Genomic DNA, 25,923 nt, shown 5'->3' on the forward strand with positions numbered 1-25,923 from the left:
CCGTGGATCTGCAGATAAATTTATCAAACAAAACAATGAACAACTTCTTGAACAGCTTCATAGGTGACTCAGGGCCAAAGATGCAACATTAAAATGTGATTCAGAGAAGTCATTTTTTTTAATGAGTCCTGCTGGTAAGTCGAGGTAAGAGGGCATGGCACGCCCTGAGAGTGATCCTGGCCTTAAACCTCCCGCACCATCACTCATTGCCTCTGCTGACCTCCCCTGGATGGGTCCTTGGCAGCAGGCAGATCCTCGGTGAAACGTGGACAAGAGCCTGGGGGCAGAAAAAGGGTGGGCATAAGGCTGACCCTCGGTGACCAAGCAGGGGAGCCCGAGCAGTGGACGCCTCAGAGCAGAGAGCTCTCCACCTTGGCACAAAGGTGCACACACAGCTGTACTTGCAAGCTCGGTCAGCGTTTTCAGATCAGTTTTCTTCTGTCTGCAAAAGTGCTAAAACAGAGCTTTAAACAACACAGCAGTGCCACTCCCACCCCCGAAAATGTTCAGAGGCAGTAGTACAGTAAGGACTGATTCCCATTCTCCCATTCTCCAGGAGCCATCGGTCTTGCTCCTTTAATGCTGTCCCACCTCCAGCCAGGCCTGCCAGGGCGAGGAAGCTGCAAAGCAAACCTCACTGCCCTGCCGTATGTAGGGCACCCACTAGAGCTTAAGGGCGTGTCTGCCAAAATGACAAAATTCATGTTCGTTCTGATAAAGACTTTGTGAATTGTATATTATGCATCAGGTTGTAGAAATTTGAGGCAATGGGGGAAAAAAAGCTCCCCATAATCCCATGTCTCCAGCAAATCAGCCAATGCATGTTTTTGGATTCCTTTCCAGTCTTTAAAAAATATTTTTGCATATTTATCTTCATAATCTGTAGGCAACTTTGTATAGTACTTTTTCTTACTTTGTTTTGTTTCCTAAGTTTTATCCCATCGCTGCCTGGTCTTTACAAAGTCTTTTTTTTTTTTTTTTAACTGATGAATGATTTTCCATCGAGTCAATGTTTTGTACTTAAGTTAACCGCTTTCCTATTCTTGGACAGAGTATATTGTTTCCACCCCTCGTTTCACCTCTGCATAAATCACACTTCCGTGGCGTAATTACACCATAAGATCAATGGCTTGCTGCTACCCTTCCTGCCTTGGATGCTTAAATTATCCCGGAGGAAGACGATTGTATTTCCTCTTACCGGGGCTGGGAAATGCGCCTCTAGCTCATCTGAAAGTTGCATCTTTTTATTGGACTATAAGTGCCGAGAACGGAGCTCAGGTACTGGCCTCTCTTGCACGGCATGCAGCTCACACCCGCCCTTGTCATAACGTGACTCAGAGCTGAGTGGCCTCGTGCAGACGGGACAACGAGGCAGGTGGGGTCCGATGCCTCAGAGGCTGCTTGCTTCTTGAGTAGGACGTTGGGCAGAGAAGGCCAGGACTGGGCTTTGTCGAGAAGGAGGCTGTGCATCTTCTTGGTGGGACGGCGCTGTGGCTATTTGGTCACCCCCAGCCTCTCTCTAATGCATTTCCCCCCAAAGCACATTGCACAGTGTACGGAAGCGTGCTTGCAGGATCTCTTGTTCTCAGCCACGTGGAAAGCCGTGGCGCTGTAAATTGCCTTGGGGGCATATGTTTTTATCGTCCTTGAGTTGTCAAAGAGCTTTGAAGCCCACTGTCATGCTCTCGTCCCCATGCTGGGTTCCCCTGCGCCTCTGGCCTCACCCTTTCCACCTTTTTCACATCCAGCCTTGTGTTTTGTGCAGGTGCCGCACTCCCAGGATTCTCCAAAAGCCGGGACTATGTTTTTCAAATTGTTGGGTCATCAATATAATTTCCATTAATATAAAATTATTAATTCCCTCTAATGGCGCGGACGTTTCTAAAAGAGAAGTGAAGAAACTCCTCACTCTGATAAACTGAATGGTTTCTATTTCTCTGTGGTCCCGGCATGTGTGTACCTGTCAGGCTTTGCCGATGTATGACACAAGCGGTGATTCTGCCTTGGATTCTGTTTTCTATGTTTTCTCTGTTAATCCAATCGTATTCCTCATATTGGTCCAGTAGCTACGTAACCATCATTTTTGATGACTCTGGCGTTGTCCGGAGGACGGATGGGCCGTAATTTTAACCCCCAACTCTCCTCTTACTTCTGGATGTGGAAGCTGAGTCCCCGGGTTAGCTGTGAGCATCTCGAGGCACGTGGAGTATCTGGCCCGTTGAAGGTCTCATAGATGGGGTTGAGTGTGTTCAACATTCAGTAGCTCCGAGGCTCAGCCATATGGGTCCTAAGGGGTGTGGGCATTGGAGCTCCTTTCCTACTGCCTGCAAACAGAGCGGGCTCAGCCCATTCTGAGCACCCCTGACCCCCTCTCTCCAGCTGGACTCTGGAGCCCCATTCCTTCTTCCCACACTTACCAAGGAAAGGTGCAGCCAGATGTGCAGATCTGCCTGAGCCAAGCCCTGCTCAATTACCCACCGCCCCTCTGAATGTGTTTTCCCTACAGTTCACGACTACGCTCTGGAATTTCAGATCATGCTGAATCTACTTGTTTTATGGCTAGGAATTTCAAAAAAGTAGCACCCCAGATGTTACATGCGCGTACCTCTGGGTGCTAGTAAAATAAGCCTTGATCCAACAGGGGTGTCGTGACTCAAAGAGTTAGATCGTCCTTAGTACGCTATGTCACTCACCAGTACAGATGTTGTACAAGTTGAGTCATTTGGTAGCATAGTAACTTTATACAGTCACAGAACCAGCTGTGGATATTTAAGGGGGGAAAGAACTATTTTTTTTTTCTAGGCAAATATATTATTGCTCACAGCTTAAGTATTTTCTTTTGTCAAAATAGTGATTCCTCTTTTCATCACATTATCCAAAGCAGCTTTTTGTTTTTCCTTCCCTTGTGTTTCTATTTTTCCTAGCCTTTTGTTTTTCACACCCACCAAACTCTAATGAGAGGTTCTGTGAGTTTTTCAAATTAGAATCTCACTGTTGAGATATGTTCAAAGCACATTTTTAAGACTAGCATTCTGTCCCATGGATAACCACCCCCACCCCCAGTATTTCTGTGACATAATAGTATTTCTGAGGGCTTGGGAAATCTCTGATTCTGGACGAGGATGCCGGGATTCTCTGAGTTTGGCTTATTTCACGGTTACCTGGGGTCTCTCAGGTAGAGCTGAAATTACTGGCTGCCCACCGAATGCTCTTTTTAGTTTGTGTCCCTCAAGCATCGTTTTTAATAGATTGTACCCTTTTCAAAGCAAATACGTTCTGCTGTGGGTCAAATGAATTTTTTTGAAAAAAATTTTAATGTAGTTTTTCATAGTTGCCTGGAAAATGTAAAGGAAGCAATGACTTTTCCATGAATTATTTTTTAAGTACTCCTTCCTGTGGCTATAAACAGAAAAAAAACCCTGAGAAACCCACATTTCCTCATTTGTAAAATAGGGGAATTAGACTAGATGAACTCTAGGTTTTATGGATCAGTAATTCCATTTTCCCAGAATCCATTTGACTTTGAAATACCCACACTAGACGCGTACAGACATAATGTAATATCCTTAAGGACCATGTGTTATAATGAAAAGTAAATAGATACTTGATTAAATTTTTAAAAATATTTTAATTACCTAATATACTGAATATATACTCCTGAATTTAAAAAAATAAACATTACAGAAAAATACAGAAGTCTATTCTGACCCCATACCCCCAATCCTAATTTCGCTCTCCTCCCCTAGAGACTGTTACTGGTTTGAGGTATATACATCCCAAGCTTTTAAAAATGCATTTACATACTAGCGGTCAGTGAGAGGGAAGGGTAAGGGGTATGGTATATATGAGTTCTTTCTTTTTTCTTTTTATTGTTTTTCTGGAGTGATGCAAACGTTCTAAAAAATGATCATGGTGACGAATACACAACTATGTGATGATATTGTGAGCCATTGATTGTACACCATGTATGAAATGTTTGTATGTTAAGAATGTATGTGCTTGTATGTTGTTTTATCAATAAAATTTTTTTAAATGCATTTACAGACACATATATGTGTTCCTAAAATATATATATAGCAATGGTTTTAGTGTTGTGTTATTTAACATGATTTGTTTCACACCCTTCCCATTGGTGAAATTTGTTTCACATTTCTTTTTTAGTCAACCATATATCTTAGAGCTCTTTCCATATTAGTTTTCATAGATGTACCCCTTATTTGTTTTTGGTGTTTTTTTTTTTTAATTTGGACTGTTTGAAGAGTTGCATTTGGTCTCCAACCTCCCCACTCCAGACCATCCTCCTTGCCCGACTAGATGCATCTAAAACATAAACTCCTCAGCTGTCTGAAGTGTCACCTCTTTTCTAACATATAAGTAGTCACCACCTTCCCTGCAAAGCTTTCTCTACCCCCTTCCTCTGTCAGAACTCATTATTCCCTCCACTATTTCTGCACCCTACACGTATATCACTTAACACTTGAATTTCACTTAATTATATTTTATTATCCCATGGCTTTTCTTTTTTTATTTTCACTTGTTCATACAGCTGTTCCCTCCATGGGACTACCTCAAGAAGAAAGAGACCATGATTGTATTTACTGGGCTGCCCTACACCCTGGTGCAGAGCTGGTGTATAGTAGGTGCTCAGTAAAGATTGGTTGGCTGCCCACAGATGGGCACGTGGACTTGTCTGAGGAAACTGCTGCATAAGGATGAGGGCGGAAGTCCTGATCTGCAGAGAGCCTTCAGAAAGTTAAACCATCTGACCTGGCCATTCCACTTCTATATATACCCCCAAAAGAATTGAAAACAAGACTCAAACATGCCTGCACCCAGTGTCCCTAGCAGCACCATTCACAGTGGCCCAAGGAGGGCAGCAACTCAAGCGTCCATCGACAGATGAGTGGATAAATGCAATGAGAGCTATCTGTAAAATTGAATATTATTCAGCCATGAAAAAGGAATGCAGTTCTGAGACATGCAATAACATGAATGAACCTTGAAGATATGCTGAGTGAAAGAAGCCAGACACAAAAGAACAAAGGTGATACCACCTGTATGAAATATCTAGAACGGGCAGATGCCCAGAGACAGAAGTGGATTAGACATTACCAGGGGCTGGGAGGGTAGAGAGGAAGGCATGTTACTGCTCAATAGGTGTAGAGTTTCTGCTTAAGGTGATGGAAAGGTTTGGTAATGGGTAGTGATGGTGGTAGCCCAGCATTGTGAGCGTTGTGTGTGGTGAGTTTGACTAGCCCTACTGAACATTTGAAATGGTACATTTGAAAATGGTAAAAATGGGATAATTATATATATATATATATATATATCCACAATAAAATTTTTTTCTTAATTAAAAAAAATTAACTAACACAACATTTAGAAATCATTCCATTCTACATATGCAATCAGTAATTGTTAATATCATCACATAGATGTATGATCATCATTTCTTAGTACATTTGCATCGATTTAGAAAAAGAAATAGCAAGACAACAGAAGAAGAAATAAAATGATAATATAGAGGAAAAAATAAAAATAAAAAATACAAAAAAATATATAAAAAACAAACAAACAAACAAAAAAACTAGAGCTCAGATGCAGCTTCATTCAGTGTTTTAACATAATTACATTACAATTAGGTAATATTGTGCTGTCCATTTTTGAGTTTTTGTACAGTCCTGTTGCACAGTCTGTATCCCTTCAGCTCCAATTACCCATTATCTTACCCTGTTTCTAACTCCTGATGGTCTCTGTTACCAATGACATATTCCAAGTTTATTCTCTAATGTCAGTTCACATCAGTGGGACCATACAGTATTTGTCCTTTAGTTTTTGGCTAGTCTCACTCAGCATAATGTTCTCTAGGTCCATCCATGTTATTACATGCTTCATAAGTTTATTCTGTCTTAAAGCTGCATAATATTCCATCGTATGTATATACCACAGTTTGTTTAGCCACTCGTCTGTTGATGGACATTTTGGCTATTTCCATCTCTTTGCAATTGTAGATAATGCTGCTATAAACATTGGTGTGCAAATGTCCGTTTGTGTCTTTGCCCTTAAGTCCTTTGAGTAGATACCTAGCAATGGTATTGCTGGGTCGTATGGCAATTCTATATTCAGTTTTTTGAGGAACTGCCAAACTGCCTTCCACAGTGGTTGCACCATTTGACATTCCCACCAACAGTGGATAAGTGTGCCTCTTTCTCCGCATCCTCTCCAGCACTTGTCATTTTCTGTTTTGTTGATAATGGCCATTCTGGTGGGTTTGAGATGATATCTCATTGTGGTTTTGATTTGCATTTCTCTAATGGCCAGGGACATTGAGCATCTCTTCATGTGCCTCTTGGCCATTCGTATTTCCTCTTCTGATAGGTGTCTGTTCAAGTCTTTTTCCCATTTTATAATTGGATTGGCTGTCTTTTTGTTGTTGAGTTGAACAATCTCTTTATAAATTCTGGATACTAGACCTTCATCTGATATGTCGTTTCCAAATATTGTCTCCCATTGTGTAGGCTGTCTTTCTACTTTCTTGATGAAGTTCTTTGATGCACAAAAGTGTTTAATTTTGAGGAGCTCCCATTTATTTATTTCCTTCTTCAGTGCTCTTGCTTTAGGTTTAAGGTCCATAAAACTGCCTCCAATTGTAAGTTTCATAAGATATCTCCCTACATTTTCCTCTAACTGTTTTATGGTCTTAGACCTAATGTTTAGATGATTGATCCATTTTGAGTTAACTTTTGTATAAGGTGTGAGATGCGGGTCTTCTTTCATTCTTGTACATATGGATATCCAGTTCTCTAGGCACCATTTATTGAAGAGACTGTTCTGTCCCAGGTGAGTTGGCTTGACTGCCTTATCAAAGATCAAATGTCCATAGATGAGAGGGTCTATATCTGAGCACTCTATTCGATTCCATTGGTCGATATATCTATCTTTATGCCAATACCATGCTGTTTTGACCACTGTGGCTTCATAATATGCCTTAAAGTCCGGCAGCATGAGACCTCCAGCTTCGTTTTTTTCCCTCAAGATACTTTTAGCAATTCGGGGCACCCTGCCCTTCCAGATAAATTTGCTTATTGGTTTTTCTGTTTCTGAAAAATAAGTTGTTGGGATTTTGATTGGTATTCCATTGAATCTGTAAATCAATTTGGGTAGGATTGACATCTTAACTATATTTAGTCTTCTAATCCATGAACACAGTATGCCCTTCCATCTATTTAGGTCTTCTGTGATATCTTTTAACAGTTTTTTGTAGTTTTCTTTGTATAGGTCTTTTGTCTCTTTAGTTAAATTTATTCCTAAGTACTTTATTCTTTTAGTTGCAATTGTAAATGGAATTCGCTTCTTGATTCCCCCTCAGCTTCTTCATTGCTAGTGTATAGAAACGCTACAGATTTTTGAATGTTGATCTTGTTAATCAACAATTAATTAATTAATTTAATTTAATTTTAAATTAATTAAAAATTAAAAATTTTGATTAAAATAAAAGTCCCAGCCTGAGAGAAGGCAGAGGTGCTGCCGACCAGCTTGAGGGGGGGATTCCTTTTCTCATTAAGGAAGTTCTGGGTTCCTGGCAGAGGGTACACAGGGGCTAAAACGGAATCTGGAAATCAGCTTCCCACAGTGCCTCTACCCCAGTTAAAAATAAACCAAATTCTATCTGTGAGGGTTTAAAAATATATATAAAGAAAATACTCCACTCCACTCCTACACCTGCCTTTGCGCTAAAACCTGCTGCACAGATTTAATCTTTAACTGAAATGCAGGGTGATGCATAAGGTAATAATGGAAATGCTAACCTTTTTAATCATCCTATCAAAACCCACTTGGGTTTTGCTCACTTGGGTATGTGTAATGCTGAGTCCGTGAGAGTGTAAGATAGAGAGAGAACCAAAGCAGGCATGCCAGCTCTGGCATTTGCAAAATATAAAAACTACCCAGCAATATTTTGCTCTTTATAATACAGTTTCTACATGTATTGCACAGGTCAGGTAATGCTAATATTTAAGACTAACAAATGGAGAAGAAACAAGGAAAATATTGCAGGGAAATTTCTGTATTTCATATGACAGGTGATGCTAATTTTTTAGACTAACAGATATAAGTAAGCACATGGGAAAGTACTGTGCAAACATTTCCATAGTGGCTCAGTCCTGGAACCTCACACATGTCTTACCAGTGAAGAGAGTGATCTGACTTTTTTCACCTGTAGGGGAGTTGGGAAGAGAGAGAAAGAAAAAAATCAAGCTGTGTACTCTATGCACTAGAAGCCACCATCAAATCTAAATACAGATAAGGGAAAGGTTTTTTTAATTCAAGAAAAACTTTTGTATGAAAAGATACTCTGTCTTGCCTATATGTTTCTGCTCATATTATTTGTAATTCTAGAAAGGAAGAAGCATTTCTTCCTAGCCAAAACAGCTGTCTGGATGAATACAAATGAGTTTATAAAAGGCTTGAGTTACTAACAGGGTAAACTCCGGGCAGGTGACCGTCTTTGTGTTGTTGTTGACAGCTGCTTGCCGCAGCCTGGCCTGCTTTCTCCTTGGGTCCAGGGGTGGAGGGTCATGGCCAGGTTGCAGCTCGCCCCGCTGCAGACTCTGCCTGAAGGGGAAATGGAGGGTGCTGGGAAAGAAAAGCTGCTTCCAGAACCTTCTGTAGCTTCCAGAATTTTCCATGGCCTCCAGTGGGCAGATTCTTTCACAGAGCACAAAGACTTTGCCAGCAGCCAGCCTGGGGCCCAAGGTGAAACACACTATCTCTAGGACTGGACGTCCCCTACAGGGAGATCTTCAGGGACCTGCTTTCTTCCGGATCAACCAACTGAGAAAGGGACTCCTGCCCATTTCTTTTACTCTGTTCTCCTGTGGGAACTGGGCAGGCTGAGACCCACTCCCTGGCCAGAAGAGCAGAAACTGGGAGATAAACTGCTCCCCTTCTTTCTGAGAAAGGGAAGGCTGGAACATTCCGGAAAGAAAATGCACAGAGTTTGAACCTGGCAGATGACCTGGGCAGGTTATTTTTCCTCTCCACATGCCTCACTTTCCTTAACTGGAGGGTAATAATAATGATGACACTTGTCGCAAAGGGTGGAAGTCGTAGTTACATGGCACCACGTGTGGAAGACTCTTCGCATGCTGCCTGTCACATACGAAGGGCTGAATAAACATAACTATTTGTAATTTATGGATCGCGCTATCATTACTACTTACTCATCCGTAACAATATAGGAGGAGGGTGGATAGCTAAGTAAATTTTCTTAGCTGAGATCAAACAGAGAAGTTGAAATACAAGGGGGATTTTATAGTATTGATGCCATTGTGTCAAATACTGAAGAGCAATACCCACTATTTTTAAAAGTAAAAAATTCTAAGCTCATTTCAAACAAGAATTGAGTACGTCTCAGCCAGTCTAGATGATCAAATTGGATTTTTGGAGCAGAAAAAAGGGACATCTAAGGGATGTGAACAAAACCAAGGTGTCTGAGGGCGTTTCCTAAAACTTGAGCTTAAATTTTTTATGCATCCAAAATAAGGTGGTTTTTTTTTTCCCCTCCCCGGAATAACAGAAGACTAAGCAATAAGGAAAACAAAAAGAAATTAGGAAGTTAAATTCAGCTAGCCGGTGAGTGCCTTAGCAATGATGACTCTCATTTCCTGCCAAACACTGGGGAACTGTCGTGTCTCCTGTTTTCTCCCCAGAGAGTTAAGAAATCACTGCATAATAAGTCATTTATCTTTAATGCAGGTACAATCAGGATATAATCACATATTACCCAAAATGGGGAATTCGCGCCACATTATTTTCCATTGGTGAGTAATAGACAGGAAATGGGAAATGTCACTACAAGACTGGCTGGCCATCTGGTAAAAGCCCCTCTTTGAATACAGCAGCTGATCTACATTGAAATATTAAAGCAACAAAGTCTGAAGCTGTTTTGGTTCTCCAGGGAACTTCGGTTCATGCATGGAAGGAAGGCAATAAAGTCCAATTATTCCGAATGCGGCTACACAAGGCATATGAAAATTATCTCATGTAGAGTAACTCGAAAGCTAAGTATTTTTTAAAGTATCCATCAGTCACTCCAGGTAGCAAAAATCAAACAAACTGATCAATCTGAAAGGAACTACCCATTAATCAAAAGATGGTGGTGAGATGTTGGCAATTTTTCATTATTCCAAGTATAATATTTTAAATCTGACATGCTGACAGGGTGGCCCAAATATATGAAATTATCACGTCTGAGAGGAAGAGCAATTATGCATGGGCCACGGTACAATACCTATTTATCGCTGATCCCCAAGCTTTCCCTTCGAAGGTGTTTGCTTTCATCTTATTTGGGGTGGGGTGGGGGGCAGGTACATGGAGTTGAAAGTCACAATAATAAGAGCTTGGCTCTTACTGCTGAGACCAAAACTTTGGGGAGCCCAGTGCTTTTCCTGTGGTCCCAACCAAACTGTTGCCCACCTGGGCCCCACCTGTCAGGAGGTCAGCATATTGAACACACCGCACAGAGAGGAGGCATGTGTGTGCGCTCACAGCGTTGCTCACACTCATGCCAAGAGGCTGACTGAAGTAGTGAGATGGATTGTGCTACTTAGCAGGCGATGTGAAGGCCCAGAGGGAAGATTAATCATAATTAAACAGGAGTGAAATTGGTCTCAGGCATTACAACCAGGGCCAACTCATGAGTGCGAGGAGCCAGTGCTTGCCTGGTGAACTTTTCAGACTACTTCCATGAATGTAGCTTGAGGGAGAAGAAGAAAAAGGAGACGATGGATGAGGAGGAGAAGGACGGTGAGAAGGGGTAGGAAAAAAAAAAGAGAACCAGCAAGTTCTCCTGGACTTTGAGATCTCGACATCAATAGGATTCAGTCTTTCCTGGAACTTGTCAGAAGGAAGAAGCCACGCGTATGGTAAAAAGCAACCTTAGCTTAGGAGCTGTACCCTGACTTCTGGTTCTGGCTCAGGTTAGCTGTGTAGCGTTGGCCAATCAGTGCCTCTCTCTGAGACTCAGCGTCGCCATCTGTAAAATGGGAATGTTGCATCAGCTCAGGGATTGGCAAAACTTGATGTGTGGGCCAAATCCTGCCCACCACCTGTGTCTGTTAATAAAGTTTTATTGGAACACAGCCACACCACTCATGTCCATACTATCTACAGCTGTTTTCATGCTGGCAGAGTTGAGTAGTTGTGACAGGGGCCACGTAGGCCACAAAGCTAAAAAGATTTACTCTCTGGCCCTTTATAGGAAGTGTTTGTAGACTCCTGGAATAGCTGATTCCCATAGTTTCCTTTGAGCTCCAAAAAATACGAGTCTGAGGAAAAGGAAGAGCTTGCAGTCTTTGGGCATCTGAGGGGAAAGGACAGCATCGAGGTGGAGAAAGGGTTGAAGGGGAGGCTAGGGGGACCAAAATAATCATGACTTCTTCCCTCACAGGTGGCTTCACTCTGGTCCAGGAACCACAGTGGAAAGTGTGGTGGCAGGAAGAGGGGCTCCAGCTCAAGGGTTTAGAGACACAACAGCACTTTGGGCAGCAGGTGACATCCAGTAGGGCAGTCGATGATGCTCAGTGGCTCCACCGGGGGGGTTCTGACTCCCGGACATGTCCCCCTGGAGAGACCATGAGGCGCTCGTGGAGTCACATGGATGATGGGCTGCTTGTTCTGGCAGAGGCTCTGCCTGAAGAACGGGGCTTAGAGGCTCATTCTTGCCCTCTCACATGTGCCCACCAGACTTTTCACCCACCTTGTCCAGGCTGTCACTCTCCTGCTCAGAGAGCCGCCATCTGGAAGCCTCTGCCGAGTTTCCAAAACTCCCCCTCAGTTCGGCCTCACTTATCCCTCAGCCTCATGCTCTGATCCTCTGTTGCCTGCATCTGCCACCTTGGCGAGCCCCTCCCTGTCCTCTGACCCCACAGTCTCCCCCTTCCTGTCCTCTGTGCTCTTCCCCTGGCCCAGAACTTTCTCTCTCTCCTTGGCACCAACTTTGATCCTCTTTACCTTTTGAGACTCAGCTCACTGATCACCTCTCCAGTGAAACCTTCTGGTCTCAAACTCCTCCAGCATGTTTCAGCGCACTGACACCTACTCCTTCTGGCAACTTCCCTTCTGGCTCTGTGTCAGACCACAGGTTCCTTGGTGTCAAGGACTCTGTCTTATACTTTTTTGAGGTCACAGAATTGAAATCAGTGCTTACCTGACTATTGAGTGGTTGGCCAAGCCTTCTGAATAAGGCCTTGGTATTTATTCTTAATGACAGCAAATTGACTGGAACATTTTTCATCTAACAGATGGGTGAAGGGCCTGTCTCAGCTCTATAAAGGTCCACAGAGAACCTTCCATGAGCAGCAGGAGATGGAGAAGACTCTCCAAGGGCCTGGAACTCCAAAGGCATGAATCAAGGTTAACCAGCAGCCTAGAGTAGGACAAAGTAGAAGGCTCCTGTGTCTCTGTATCGCCTCCGCCATAGATACCACTATGATCTGAGAAACAAAGTGCATCCTGGTCTTCACATCCTCATTCGCAAGCCCAGTCCCACCACATGCCACTACTGGTGCCATAGGACCTTTGATAGAACAACTCCATATGGCTCCTGTCTCTCACCTACTTGTCCTTCTGGAAATCCACCAGTGGCTGTCTCCGAATTTAACATTTAATACCACATGGCGGCACTGGACCTGGCGAGCCCATGTCCAGCAGCTTCCGGACATATAATCCTGCCTATTACATCGTGCCCACACTGACCGTTCCCCTAAACGCTGCACAGGGGCTCTGCATCTGCCTCGCTTGAAAGGTCGTTGGGTGGGGGCGGGGGGGGTTCATTTCTCTCCATTAATGATGCCTGCATTTCTGATGCTGGTTATAGTTAGAGGCAGATGGACACTGCTTGCAGCACCTACAGCTTAGGGGACAGATCTACAAGAGGGCTTCTTCTGCTCACAGAGGGCAATCTGGTCCTGGGATCAAGGTCGCATGTGTCCCCATTCTGTCTGGGACAAGAGCAGAAGAGCAGGCCTGAACTGATAATGTCTGCTCTGCTGTTCTGCAGTTAACACTCCAGAGCCTAGTGGGATGGGAGCATGCTGGAGCAGGCAGTGAAGTCATGGGGACCTCCCTCCCGTGTGATGTTTGGAATGACTCCTAATCCACTTTCTGCCAAACTGGGAAACTTCCCAGATTATTTTTATAAGAATAACAGTTTACGTCCTGAGTGCAATCCCTTGTTTGCAAACGTTTAGGTGAACACAAATCAATGGAACTTAAGAATGTTCTTTCTGTCTCGGTGTCTCTCTGTCTCTCTCCCTCTCTCTCTGTCTCTCTCTCTCTCTCACATACAACAGTTATCTATGTCCAGATGGAGTTTCAAGAAGAGAAGGATCAATGCGTTCTAACACCTGGGACAGCCAGAGCAAGATATGTAGAATGCCAGGGTATCGTTGGAAGCTGTCTGTTTGCTCAGTAGAAATGCACTGGAAAGGAGACACACACAAAGGGTGACCAGAACTTCAGTCTTATGTCTGTGGGGTTCCTGGGTGCACTTGGGTGCCTGCATGCTCTCTGGAGCAGGGACGGGTGCAAGCATGGGGATAAGGAGTGTGCATTCAGGACAATGAGAGACACCAGACAGAGCTCGGGCAGTGTAGGCGAAGGGGACGGTCCAGATGGCATGTCCTCTTAGTCTCAGGTTTAGTCTCGGCAATGACACAAATGTCTGCCTGCCCCTGTACAGACCATCTCCTGTCCCCCTGCACCTTAGCACACTCTGTCTGCTCCCAGAAAAGTCCCAGGCCAAGAACATTCTTCATGTGTGGCTGGTCCATGCTAGAGCTTGGTGACACATCCTCGCTGCTCGTGACTTAGTCACAGAGACAGAGATACTCAAGGTCATGAGTTAATCATCGCACAGCAGATGATTAAAATAGAATGGAAGAAGCCATCTTGGAGTAAAAGCTACAACTCCTTTGAAACTGAACTTGAGTTGAAAAGGCCAACTTTTGAGAAAGAAAGAACTATCAATACTCTCCTTGAAATGCAAATTGTGGTTTTTAATTTATGTGTGAAACACCCCAGGGACAGAAGCATCTTCTTGCAACATTCTCAGGTTACCTCCCCCAGCATCCGCCTCTTGTCTCGGGGAGGACACCATCCATCAAAGGTCCCTCCAAAGACAGTCCTGGGAGTGTGTTACAACGAGGGCAGGGGGACAGGTGGCCGGCTGCACTGCCCCTCTCCAAAGCGGGCAGGTGGGGCTCGGGAAGGGATTTAAGGAGGCTCTGTGCTCGGGCTTGGAGAAGTTGCAATGTTTGCTGGGCTCTGGGCAGGAACGGTGGCCAACCCCCAGAGCCCGCTGGGGACATTTCAGTGTCTCCCAAGTTTTCGTAGGTGAGGACAAGGAAAAATACACATGCCAAGTCAGGACACCCAGTTGGGGTTGAGCCACTCCCCTGTGCTCCCCATGTGATTCAAGGCAGGCTCCAAGCCCACTATGGGTAATTACTTGTGTTCTCATATAAAAAAGGGTGTGGGATTGGGGAAAGGAAGGCCAGGAAGCTGAGGGGAGAGGGATGCGGCTGCCATGATGATACTGGATCTGAGAAGCATAGGGATTTTATCATTAGCCTAAGCGCCAGGGAGCCCGCTATTATCTCGGTTTGAGAATCAGTTTAATACACAAAGAGAAGCCCCGAATTTTTGGCTTGGAGGTGCAGGATTTTAAAGTTAAAGCATTAAGAAACTTCACACAATAACTTGTTAGGAATTTTTAGCCCACATTTTGCCATTGGTAGAAACTTCTAGAACCTATGGGCATTATACTGCCTCTGGTCTTTTCAGTAACGCACTAAAATATTCTCCTAATAGGGTTTTCAGTTGAGAAGTCCTTGAGGGGTGACGGGCATGGAGCAGGCCCTCACCCCACTGCTGTCCCGTTGCTAGCGTGGGGGACCCCTGGCCAGTACCGTCTCTACAACAGGGCCACTGTGTCCTCTCCTGAACGCATGCAACCCCCAGTCCCAGCAGTGACCGCCAGCTTTGCCTGATGACACCCACTCACAGAGATGCCCCTCCGATGCCTAGAATATTATTTCCCTGGCTTAAAAAAAATTTTTTTAATGTCCAAGCCATCTACAGGACTCAATTCCAGGATTTTCTTGGAATGTTATGAAAATATTTTTTTTGCCATGGGAACATTCAGAAATAGAGGTTTGCATGACTCCAGTTACAAGATGGTGTGTCTGAAGCTATATTTTGGTACTAAGTGGACATCAGCAGGCCACTTCACTCTCTTGCTGTGCATCGGTGAGCCCAGGAAAGGATGGGAACTCCCTTCATGAGATGTTCCTAGGCAATGCCTACCTTTCTTCTCCTTTCCCCTTTTCCATTCCTCTGCAAGTGGATCCCAGAGTGAGCTATGTGATGCCAGAATTGGGACCGGGCAAACTTCAGTGTGGGTAACCAGACACGGCCAGGAGCCCGCTGGAAGTCTCAAGGGTTTAAGAAGCTGTTCAGATATTTTGCACTTTCAGGCATTTTGTGATCATAGCCAAGTTTTAAAATCTTTGATATTCAATGCCTATCAAAAAAAAGGGATTTTCTTCCTTTGTGAAATGATGGCTTTTCGAGAAAGTCTGGCTTTCCCCCAAGCCACTGCCATTTCAGGAGTCTGCTCAGCACACCTCACAAATTGAAGAGAGCAGCTGCTCAGGCTTCAGCATCCTACCTTCTCGAATATCCCCACGAGACTCCCCTCTGTAAAGCAGGAACCCATTCACAGGGAAAGCTGGAAGGAGGACAGTGTGTCCAGAGACAGGCTGACTTGCTCAGTGACTGACTTACTGAGCTTGTTTCACATTCCCTGCCCAGGTAGGCTGGACAGCTTCTCTGTGATGGGACTTGGGTGCACACATATGGACGGAGGGTGGAGCTGGACAGGACTTGGGAAGAAATTAGGTTTTCCTTGGGGTCATGTGGCTCTTGTGGATTATTTAGAAGTATAGAGCTGCCCTCTCTGAGGTCCACGACTCTACAGATAAGAACTGAACTGGGTGGCTGAAAATAGTGGAGATGTTGTTTCAGTGAATTATACTGACATCAGCAGGTTCCCCTCCTTGGGGGCAAGCCAGAGACTTGACTGTACAAAAGGCTTTTGTTGTTATGAGGAATGAGATGAGGAAATGAGAACGGATGTATCAGGAGAAGTCTTCCCTCTATTTCCCGTCTATTATATGGCCTATCTCTTCCTCAATGAGGATGTGATGAGGCAGTTACTTTCTGTTACTAAAAAGTAATATAAGAAAGTTCAGCAGCTGAACTAGGTGAGCTTCTCATGGGGTGCAGTGTGGGATTTGAGAGCTCAGAAGATGAACCCACGGCTTGCCTCTTACAGGACCTGGGTAGGAAAACAGAGAAGCTGAAGGTTTGCACTGATCCTGATTGGAAGATTATCTGAAAAGGAAAAAGAAAATTAGGTTTTGCCAGTCCCTGAGCTGTTGATTGGAGTTCTCATCTTCTCCTAGGAGAAGCGTGTCCTGATTTGTACCTCTCTAGAAGGCCTTATTGGTGTTGGCCTAGGATTCACATGAATTGTGTGGCTGTCAGTCTCCTCTAAGTTTTGGGTTTCTTGAGACAGAAAGCACATCTTATCCTTCCAACTGTGTCTACCAAATGTGTGAACTGGAGTCCAGTGCACATTTGTTGACTGGGACTCTACCTTTGTTGGTTAAACTCCTAGGTGCAGGACCGTAAAAGCTTTGTATCATTTGTTGAGATCACAAAGAGGTGAAATTTGCAAAGCACAGGAATAGGTAGACTAAGAGCCAATTTCAGATCAGAAATGGAAACACTTGGGTAATAGTCTGGGTCACAGCTTCTCAATGGGTGGGCCATGGGTGTTTTAGGGCAGAACGATTGTCCATTGTGCAGGACAGTCTCATGCGTTGCTGATGTTTAACATCCTCAGTTTCTTGTGCCTGCATGGTGGCCCCTGTAATTGTGGCAGTGGGCACACATTTCCAATTACCTTTGGCTGGAGAACCAAAGATCTATATTGCCTGATTCTGCAGTAATGTTTTTAAAAAGTTGGCACCATCAAACTGAAAGGAGGTCTTCCTCAGGTCTTGATGTCCAGGCATCACCTGGATATGGTCCTTGTCTGTTCCGGGGCCTGGAAAGCTTTTCTGTAAAGTGCCAGATGGTAAGTATTTTAGACTTTTGGCACATGGTCTCTGTCAGAACAACTCCACTCTGCAGTGGCAGCATGAGAACAGCCACGGGTGATACAGGAATGAATGAATGTGGCTGTGTTCTAATAAACCTTTATTTATGGGCACTGAAATTTGAATTTCATATTGTCTTCACACATCATGAAATAGTATTCTTCTTTTGACTTTTTTCCAACCATTTAAAAATGTAAAAGCTGTTCTTAGCTCATAGGCCAAACTAAACCAGACAGCTATAGTCTGCCAGCCTAGTCAGGTGGGCTTACAGACTCACATACCCAAACCTTCTCACAGCTTAAACCCACATCTGATTAAAACAGCTACGGAGGTGTATCTGTTTGCAATTGCAAAAAAGGGAACCCAAATAACAGTAAGAATCAAGTTAGGATTTACTGTCTTCTCTCTAACAAGAAATCTGGAAGAGCACTTCAGGGCTGGGGCAGTGGCCCCAAGGTGTCTTCAGGAACCAGAATCCGTATGTTTTTTGAGGTCTGCCATCTTTAGTGCATGCTTGCCACAGATGGCTGTTCTACCACCAGTACAGCACCCGCATTCCAAGCAGGAAGAGGGGAAGGGCAAATGGCAAAGGGCAGTGTCTGCAATTCTGCTCCCTTCTAAAGGGTTTTCTTGGAATCACAAACTAGGAGCTTTTCTTCAACTAATTCACCATAACTGGGTTACATTGCCATTGCTAGGAAGCTTGGAAAAGAAGGGGAACAAATAAAACAAGCAGACCAGCTACCAGGCACCTTGCTATCCAAACAAGATTAGGGTCCTGTTGGTAAAGAGGAAGAAGCCAATGGGTGTTAAGACAAGCAACCGCAGCATCTGCCTCAGTGAACCTATATCTCCACCCACAACTTGATCATCTCAGCCGGACTCCAGAGTATGGAGTGTTTCATCTGCAGTGTGGGGAGAGGAGCTTGCGGGGTACCCTTTCTGCCCAGGGTCTGTTAGACCATTCGGACAGCTCACGGCGGGCCTCAGAAAGAACCCAGATCCCACCAGTGAAGATCATCAGGGGCTTTTCAATAGGATAAAGCCAGTTGCCTTTTCGTTTATACCACAGGGATGAAATTTATGCAAGAACAATCTTTTTGGGTATGCCTACAAAGAGACACCCACTTGGCTTCAGAAGACTCTCATTGCTGAGGAAATCATTTTCACTTCCTTCTAGCTCCAGGCTGTCTTCCCAGCACATGTGGGACCCCTCACTAGTGCCCCTCCCATCAAGTTTTAACTTTCTACTCCCCTTCTATTCAGTTCTCAGTCTAACCTCCCCAACCCCTATCTCGCACAACCAGAGATGGCATATTACTCTCTGACCAAGTAAGGACCCAATGGGACCCCTTCTCAAATAAGATTTTTTCTGAAGCCTAGTGCCAATCTTAATTTTACTCCCCTGGATCCCAGCCTCCAAGAACTCACTATGTGTCCAGTTAACAATTGAAGCAATGCTTCAATATATGTGTTCACTGAATTAAATTCAAATAGGGTCCTTAATACAGTGCCTTTTAAAACATTTTTTTTAACCAGCAGACACTTTTTGATACTCGAGTCTTATAGAAACCCCAGTGTAAGAAACAAATGTATTTATTAGTAAAGTTTAATTTTATAAGTTCAGATTTGCACTTTTTATGTTTTGAAGAATACAGAAATCAAAGTGAAAGTTCCAGATGATTTAAACTGATCCAGATGCTTGAAAGAGGAAAGAGAGAGGTTTCTGTCCTGAAGCAGAACCATCAGCAATGTCTAACAATATTTTATATTCTAATTCACAACTATAAAAGCTAGATAAGGAACATCAAGAATCACAATAAATGATAACTATGACACCATGATCGGTGTGTCACAAATTGTTTTTATACTACCTGGTTATGTAGAAATTCACTGTGATGACAGCATGTTATAGCCATGCGCTCACAATTTTGTGCGAATGGATAAAAACAAGTCTGCCTTTTTAAAAAATCAATGCAGTAGGTACAAAATCCCTAACCACTGGCATATTTGCAAGAAATGCAAATCTCTCACAGAGACACTGGGAGAAGCTTGATTCCCAGGTGGGCCCAAAGAGCAAGTCAAAGGGAAGCCCAGTGTGACACACAGGTGGCCTCTGGTGTATTAGCAGTTAGTGTATTTTTTAAATGTGCATGTTTATTGCCAACAAGTTCTTGAAAATCTATAATTATAATTATATGGCTCATCTAATTAGCTATTGGCCATTTTCCTGCAAACTGGGATCCTACTAGAATAAAAGGGAAGGGTTTTGTACCTATAATCAGCTCTTCTATTTTCTACTCTATTCACACTCTCATAAAAGGGCTGAAGTAAAGATATTAATAATCTGTAATAAATTTCAATTTGCATACATCCTTACTTTTTTTCCTGATTGCACTCTTTTTTTTATTGCTGCTTTGTTTACTTTGGGGCAGGTCTGTTTAGTTTTTTAACTGCAAATTTTATAGAGATATTTTCATATACCATATAATTACCCAAAGTATACAATTAGTGTCTCATAATATCATCTAGTCATGCAATCATCATCACATTGAATTTTAGACCATTTTCATTGCTCCAAAAAGAAAAATAACAAATAGACATTTAAAAAAAGAAAATCCAAAACACCCCATATCCCTTATCCCCCCATTATTGACCTCTAGTATTGGTGTGGTCCATTTGTTACTGTCGATGAAAGAATATTAAGATATTTCTGTTAACTATAGTCCATTTAGTGTATTTTTGTGTTTGTGCTGTTTTTTTAAGTTTTTCAATAGTTAGAAAGAAACTAGTGGGGTTTGAGTTGAGCATTTACAACCCTTGAAACGCCTTAGCGTTACTTTTAGAGCTCTGTAGATCTATTTGAAAACCTAGGCTTGGCTTTTTTATGCTCTTTTGGGAGTTAAATTTTAAGAATAAGCCTTCCTTGACTTAACTCTAAGAAGCAAGTGAGTTTTCAAGCTGGAGGTCAGACCAGTGAAGGAAACAGAAATAGCTCAGTGTTGGGAACATTGCTCAGAGCCCATATATAAACCATCTTTCCATACAACCAGGAACATAAGAAATCCCATTCCCTCTCCATTTCCCTTTTCCTTCCACCTGCCGTCTATTTCATACATACACACGTGCACACATACACGTGAAGCAAGACTGCATTTCTCAGTTCTTCTCCAAGGGGCCCAACTCCAACATAATGCAAGAGATTATCATGTTCAAAACCATCATCACCTCTGGTGATATTCATGGTGCATCCTGGGAACATCTGCAGTAGGCTTTCTCCCAGCCCTCACATCTTGCAGACCATTTGCTGTGACTCTGGACACTGCTGTAGCCTGGCTATGGGGCTCTGCTCAGCATAGCCCCTGCAGTGCCCCACCCCCACCCCACCCCAAGGCTCTGCAAGGCTGCAGTTCTGCTTAGGGCAGCCGCTGTCCAAACTCCAGACTCACCCAGCTTTGGAAAGCTGCTAATGTTCTCCTTTTGCCCTCCACCTTGAAAGCTGTGGTGATTTCTACTCCAAGGGAAGAAACCTTTCCTTCCAAATACACTTTAGGTATGATGGCTCTTTTGGCATCCCAAGTGCAGCTCCCACCTCTTTTAGGAACTTGTATCAAATACAAGGGCCAGACTGAGGGACCACTTGCCTGATACCTTCCTACCTCACACTTACAGTCCCACGAACCACCCAGAGGCCAGGAGAATGAGTGTCCCTATCTCAGCCTGCACCTCTGCCTCCCCATGGCTCCCTCTTTCCTCCCAACCACACAGGGTTCAGGATTCCTTCTTTGTTTTAGACTATGTTCTAGTTTCCAGCAGTATGTCCCTTGAGGCCCAAAGTTCTCCTCAGATGCGCCCGAAGAGTTTGAGGATTAACAATTAAACAGGGCTCCTCATGACTGATTAAGATGTGTTGGGTTGCGAGTAACAGATAATTCCACCTTGACTGGCTTAAACCAAAGAAAAATGTTTTCTCTCCCAGGAGCAGAAGACCTGCAGTAGGGCAGCAACAGGGTGGGTTGACTCAGGGGCTCAAGAACATCTGCAAGGATTCAAGTTTTTCTGTCTTTCTATTACAGCTTGGCTTGTGGGCCTCAGGCCAACTCCCTCATGCACTGAGATGGCTGCCACATTCCAGGAACCCCTGAGCAGGAGAGGAGCTCTGTCTTCCTCACAGCACTTGGAAAAGCAAAGAGACTTTACCCAGCATCCCCCTGGGCAGACTTCCACTCATATCTCATTTTCCTGGTTATATCACATGACCAAGCTCAGTGGGAACAGAGGGGATGGGACCACCATGCTTTTGTTCTCTCAGGTATCTCCTGAGGTAGAAGACTGTGTGGAAATGGGAGAGTCCCTTAGAAAACTTGGACTTCTGTAAACAAGCAGAAAGAGGTGAAAGTTTCAGAGTTTGAGAGGCAGGTATTGATCAGACCTCCACACTTAACCTGAAGTGCACCTCTGGAATCTATTGTGTACTTATCCTTGTGTTATTTTTTCATTAATCCCTTTTCTTTTTATTTTAAGTAATATATATTTTCTTGTTCTGATTCACTCAATACATAAGTATATGGAGTAAAAAATGAAAGGTCCCCTTTGCCACACTCCTAATCTTCCTTCACTCCCCAAAAGGAAGTTCTGTTCCTATTTTGATGTGGCCTTTATGGGTCATCTGGTCACCTTTATGCATCTTCCAACACACATATTGTTCCAGTTTGCTAGCTGCTGGAATGCAACACACCAGGGATGGATTGGTTTTTAATAAAAGGGGGTTTATTTTGTTAAAAACGTATAGTTCTTCAGAGGAAAGGTAGCTAACTTTCAACTGAGGTTCTTTCTTATATGGGAAAGCACAGGGTGATCTCTGCTGGCCTTCTCTCCAGGCCTCTGGGTTCCAACAACTTTCCCTGGGGTGAATTATTTCTGCATCTCCAAAGGCCTGGGCTAAGCTGCGAGTGCTGAGATGAGGTATGCTGAGCTGCCTGGGCTGTGCTACATTGAGCTCTCTCATTTAAGCACCAGCCAATTAAATCAAACATCATTCACTGCCGCAGGCACACCTCCTAGCCAACTGCAGATGTAATCAGCAACAGATGAGCTTCACATGCCACTGGCTCACGTCCACAGCAACAAAACTAAGCATCTTCACCTGGCCAAGCTGACACCTAAACCTAACTACCACACATATGTTCATACTGTTTCAGTTTCTTAAAGCTGCCAGAATGTAATATATCAGAAATGGATTGGTTTTTTCAATGGGGTTTTATTAGGTTACAAATTTATATTTCTAAGTCCATGAAAATGTCCAAATTAAGGCATCAAGAAGAAGATACCTTCCTGAGGAAAAGCCACTGGCATCTGGGATTCTTCTGTCACATGGGAAGGCACATAGTGAAGTCTGCTGGATCTTCTCTCCTGGTTTTGGTTTCAATGGCTGTCTCCAAATGTCTCTGGGCTTTTCTCTGTAAATTCTCTGGGTTTTTACTGTTTTTATCATTTTCTCAAAGCACTCCAGTGAAAGATTAAGACTCACCTTGAATGGGCGGTGTCACATCTCAATTGAAATAGCTTAACCAAAAGGTCCCATCCATAGAACGTCTGCCCCCACAAGAATGGATTAAAAGGACATAATCTTTTCTGGGGCACATAACAGATTCAAACCAACACATACGCCTACACATGCTTTGCTTTAATATTTACATGGATGGTATCCTGTTTGGCTACTAGCCTTTTGACCACTTAATCTCAGTTCGTGTACTCCACATCATTCACTTTAATGGCTGAATAGCATTCCACAGGGGGAATATTCCGTTGCCTTGCATCTTCAACTAGTTTTTCAATCTTGTGCCTTATCTCCCTTAACCAGATCATAAACATCCTAAAGGCATATTCTTCTATCTCTAAGCACTTGGTATAATATCCTCTTACCAAGTGAAAGTCAATTAAAAATTATTAATGGACGCTTCCCCCTTGCCACATAAAAGTTGTCTTAGCATTTCTGACTGCTTTCAGATGGAGCCCTCTGACAGCCAAGTTCATATAGGTCTTTAGTCTATAGAAAGACAGTCAATCTACTAGCAAGGGAGAATTTTTAATTTTTTCACTGTTGCTCTGGCAAAGTTTTCTGGCTTCGGGATGGCACATGATCTCAGTCTTCCTGCGCAGGCAATCTACCCAGAGCACTTGGTTATTCAACAAAATCATACATTATCTCTGTCCAGTTCACATGGAAGCATCTGGGCAGAGTCATTAACAGCCAGCATTTCCTAGAGAACAATTTCAAGGGCCACTAATGGTGTTTGCAGACTGTGAAGCTGGAATACTTATCCATATGCCTAGACACACATTCTCAACAGGCTTTTCCAGGTTTCTTTGCAGCAGTCACAAACTTTGACTACATAAAACAGGTTACAACTCCAACTATTCTCTACCCTTTTTGGGGGGGAGGGGAGAAATTACTTCAATATGAGGCTGTCACCTCAAAACAGATCAACCGAATTTGGGAACTGGGATAAGCTTCTTAGGGCAACCACTTCTCAAGCAGATGGTGGCATTCAGACCTGCTGATAGCATCACTGAGTATCATCTCCAGTCCTCGGTTCTGCTCCTTGTACTCCTGAATCTGCCGAGCTTCCTGTAGTAGGTGAAAATATAACCATTGTGCAGGAGTAAAGAAAAGAAACACATGGCTCACAGATGTGCTCCTTGCATTGAAGAGGACTCTGGAAATGTGGATCTTAACAGGACATTTGGAACCATGGAACAAAATCAAGCAGAGGAATGATCCTGAAGTTAGTTTTTGTCCCTTGGCTGATGACACCCAAACAGAAACATTTGAGCCATGATTTTCATTAATAGTAATTATGAAAACTCTGGTCCTTGCTATGAAGAAGTCTACTATTAAATTGGGGGAATAGGGCATCCATACATGAAATGATGGACAAAAACACAAGGCAATTCATATCAGGACCAAGTAAATGCTTGCACTGGGTTCAGAGGGAAAGACCATTGAAATAGCAAGGCTATGCCCCTGAAAAGGGTTGTTAATCTGCCTTGACACATCCTGGAAGAAGCCTGCTTGACAATGCCTACTCACTTATAAAAAATGTGAGTAATTATATCTGGAAACCCAGCCTGGATTGCCTTTGCTGACGTATGCCTCTAAGTGAGTCTATTTGGTGGGGTTGGAGGGTTTCCAACCCACATCCCTTTGTGCGTCTACCACTTTCCTTACCTTGTAATAGCCATGACCAATGAAAAGCTTGATTACCAAACATCTCCCCTTCTCTCTTTACCTATATCTACCACTCCACCCCAATTTGTTGAGAAAAGTATTCCTGGCAGATAGGATGGAATCAGGGGAAAATCTAGATATCTCTTGTCAAAAGTAGTTAAGAAGATTCGTAATAAATAGGTCAGGACCTGACTTGGAGGACTTGGTTATCATACAAGTTCCAGCCCCCTTCCTGGGTACTGGTGTCCTGATACCCTGTGTAGGTATTTCTGTAGACAAAATATTTTTCCAGCCCAACATTGGATTATATGGCTGCAGACCATGGGATTCAAAAGGGAAAGATGAAACCTTCACAGCAACTTGGGGTTTTCTTTTAAGGGGAGGTTTGTTTTCAGAATGTTTTGCTTTAACTGGTAATTAAAGGTGGAAAAAACACTCCTGGAAAAATGGGTTTTCTTCCCCTCCAAGTCTGCCCCTCCAAGACAAACAGGCACAGGCAGGTCCACAGGGTGCTGCCCTCCTAACCTGAGCCAACTGTTCCAATGGTTTATTGTTTGGTCCACTTCAGTTTCTCATGTGTTACTTTTCTAGGGGCTGCAAGGCCCAGCAATCTGGACACAGGCCAAGAAGTCAAGAACTGTTGAAGTTGCAGTCTCCACTCTCCTACTGACACCAGCGACCACCCAGCCCAGTCAAACCATATGGCCTCTTGGTTTCCTGATGTATGAGGTGGGTAGAATGCTTTCCCCCAAAGAGGACTCCAAGGGATTAATTAGTTAAAAAGTTGTAAATGTGTATCATGATAATTATTATTCCAGTTTCTAGTCAAAACTGAACTGGCCAAAAGGAGAGAAAATACTGACGCAATGCCTCTGAGGGCAACTGCCTCTGCTTTTCCAGTATTTCCAGTCTGGCTGCTGGGAGAAAGTTCAGGGAAGCTCAAAGCTTGCTTGGCCTGCACCAGGTGACGTGTCCAGCACATTTGAGCATGAGGAAGCAAAGAAATTAGTTAAGCCCTGGATTTAAGTGGGCTCTGGGTGTTTATGTCCTCAGTCTGATTTAGCAAAGGCTGGCCATCTCCCAATCAGGCCCAAGGGGTCACTGCATATCTAGAGTATGGAGCTGAAATTTTAAGGTTTTTTGAGATTGTCAAAAATCCCCAGATTATGTAAGTGGTCAGCAAATAGACTCATGTCAACCTAAGTGTTAATCTAAAACCAATGCCTCTGAGGAAGTAACTACTGCTTTCCTCCAAAAAAGAAAACCTAGACATCTGAGGTTGTTAAGAAGAATCCATATAAGACAAGCAGCACCACCTCTCAAAAGTGACTCTGACCCCACCGTATTTATCATCATCCCCCAAAAGATGCCTCCATCAGCTCACCACAGGTCCCATTCTCTGGGTGCTGAAAAACTCCGTTCTCACCCCAACTCTTGCTTCCATGTGGCAAGCACCACCCCCAAACA

General features: G+C 43.6%; 1 long non-coding RNA gene across 1 annotated transcript in view; it reads left to right on the forward strand.

Moving 5' to 3' along the window:
• LOC143648110 (uncharacterized) overlaps positions 1 to 25,923 on the forward strand; it is a 91,408-nt gene that overhangs the window by 41,811 nt on the left and 23,674 nt on the right. Inside the window, exon 2 of the long non-coding RNA XR_013158372.1 lies at positions 25,048 to 25,185. This is a non-coding gene — a long non-coding RNA (uncharacterized LOC143648110). The remainder of the gene's footprint in view (positions 1 to 25,047; positions 25,186 to 25,923) is intronic.

This window comes from Tamandua tetradactyla, chromosome 10 (assembly GCF_023851605.1).
Source record: "Tamandua tetradactyla isolate mTamTet1 chromosome 10, mTamTet1.pri, whole genome shotgun sequence".
In the NCBI taxonomy this organism is placed as follows: Eukaryota; Metazoa; Chordata; class Mammalia; order Pilosa; family Myrmecophagidae; genus Tamandua; species Tamandua tetradactyla.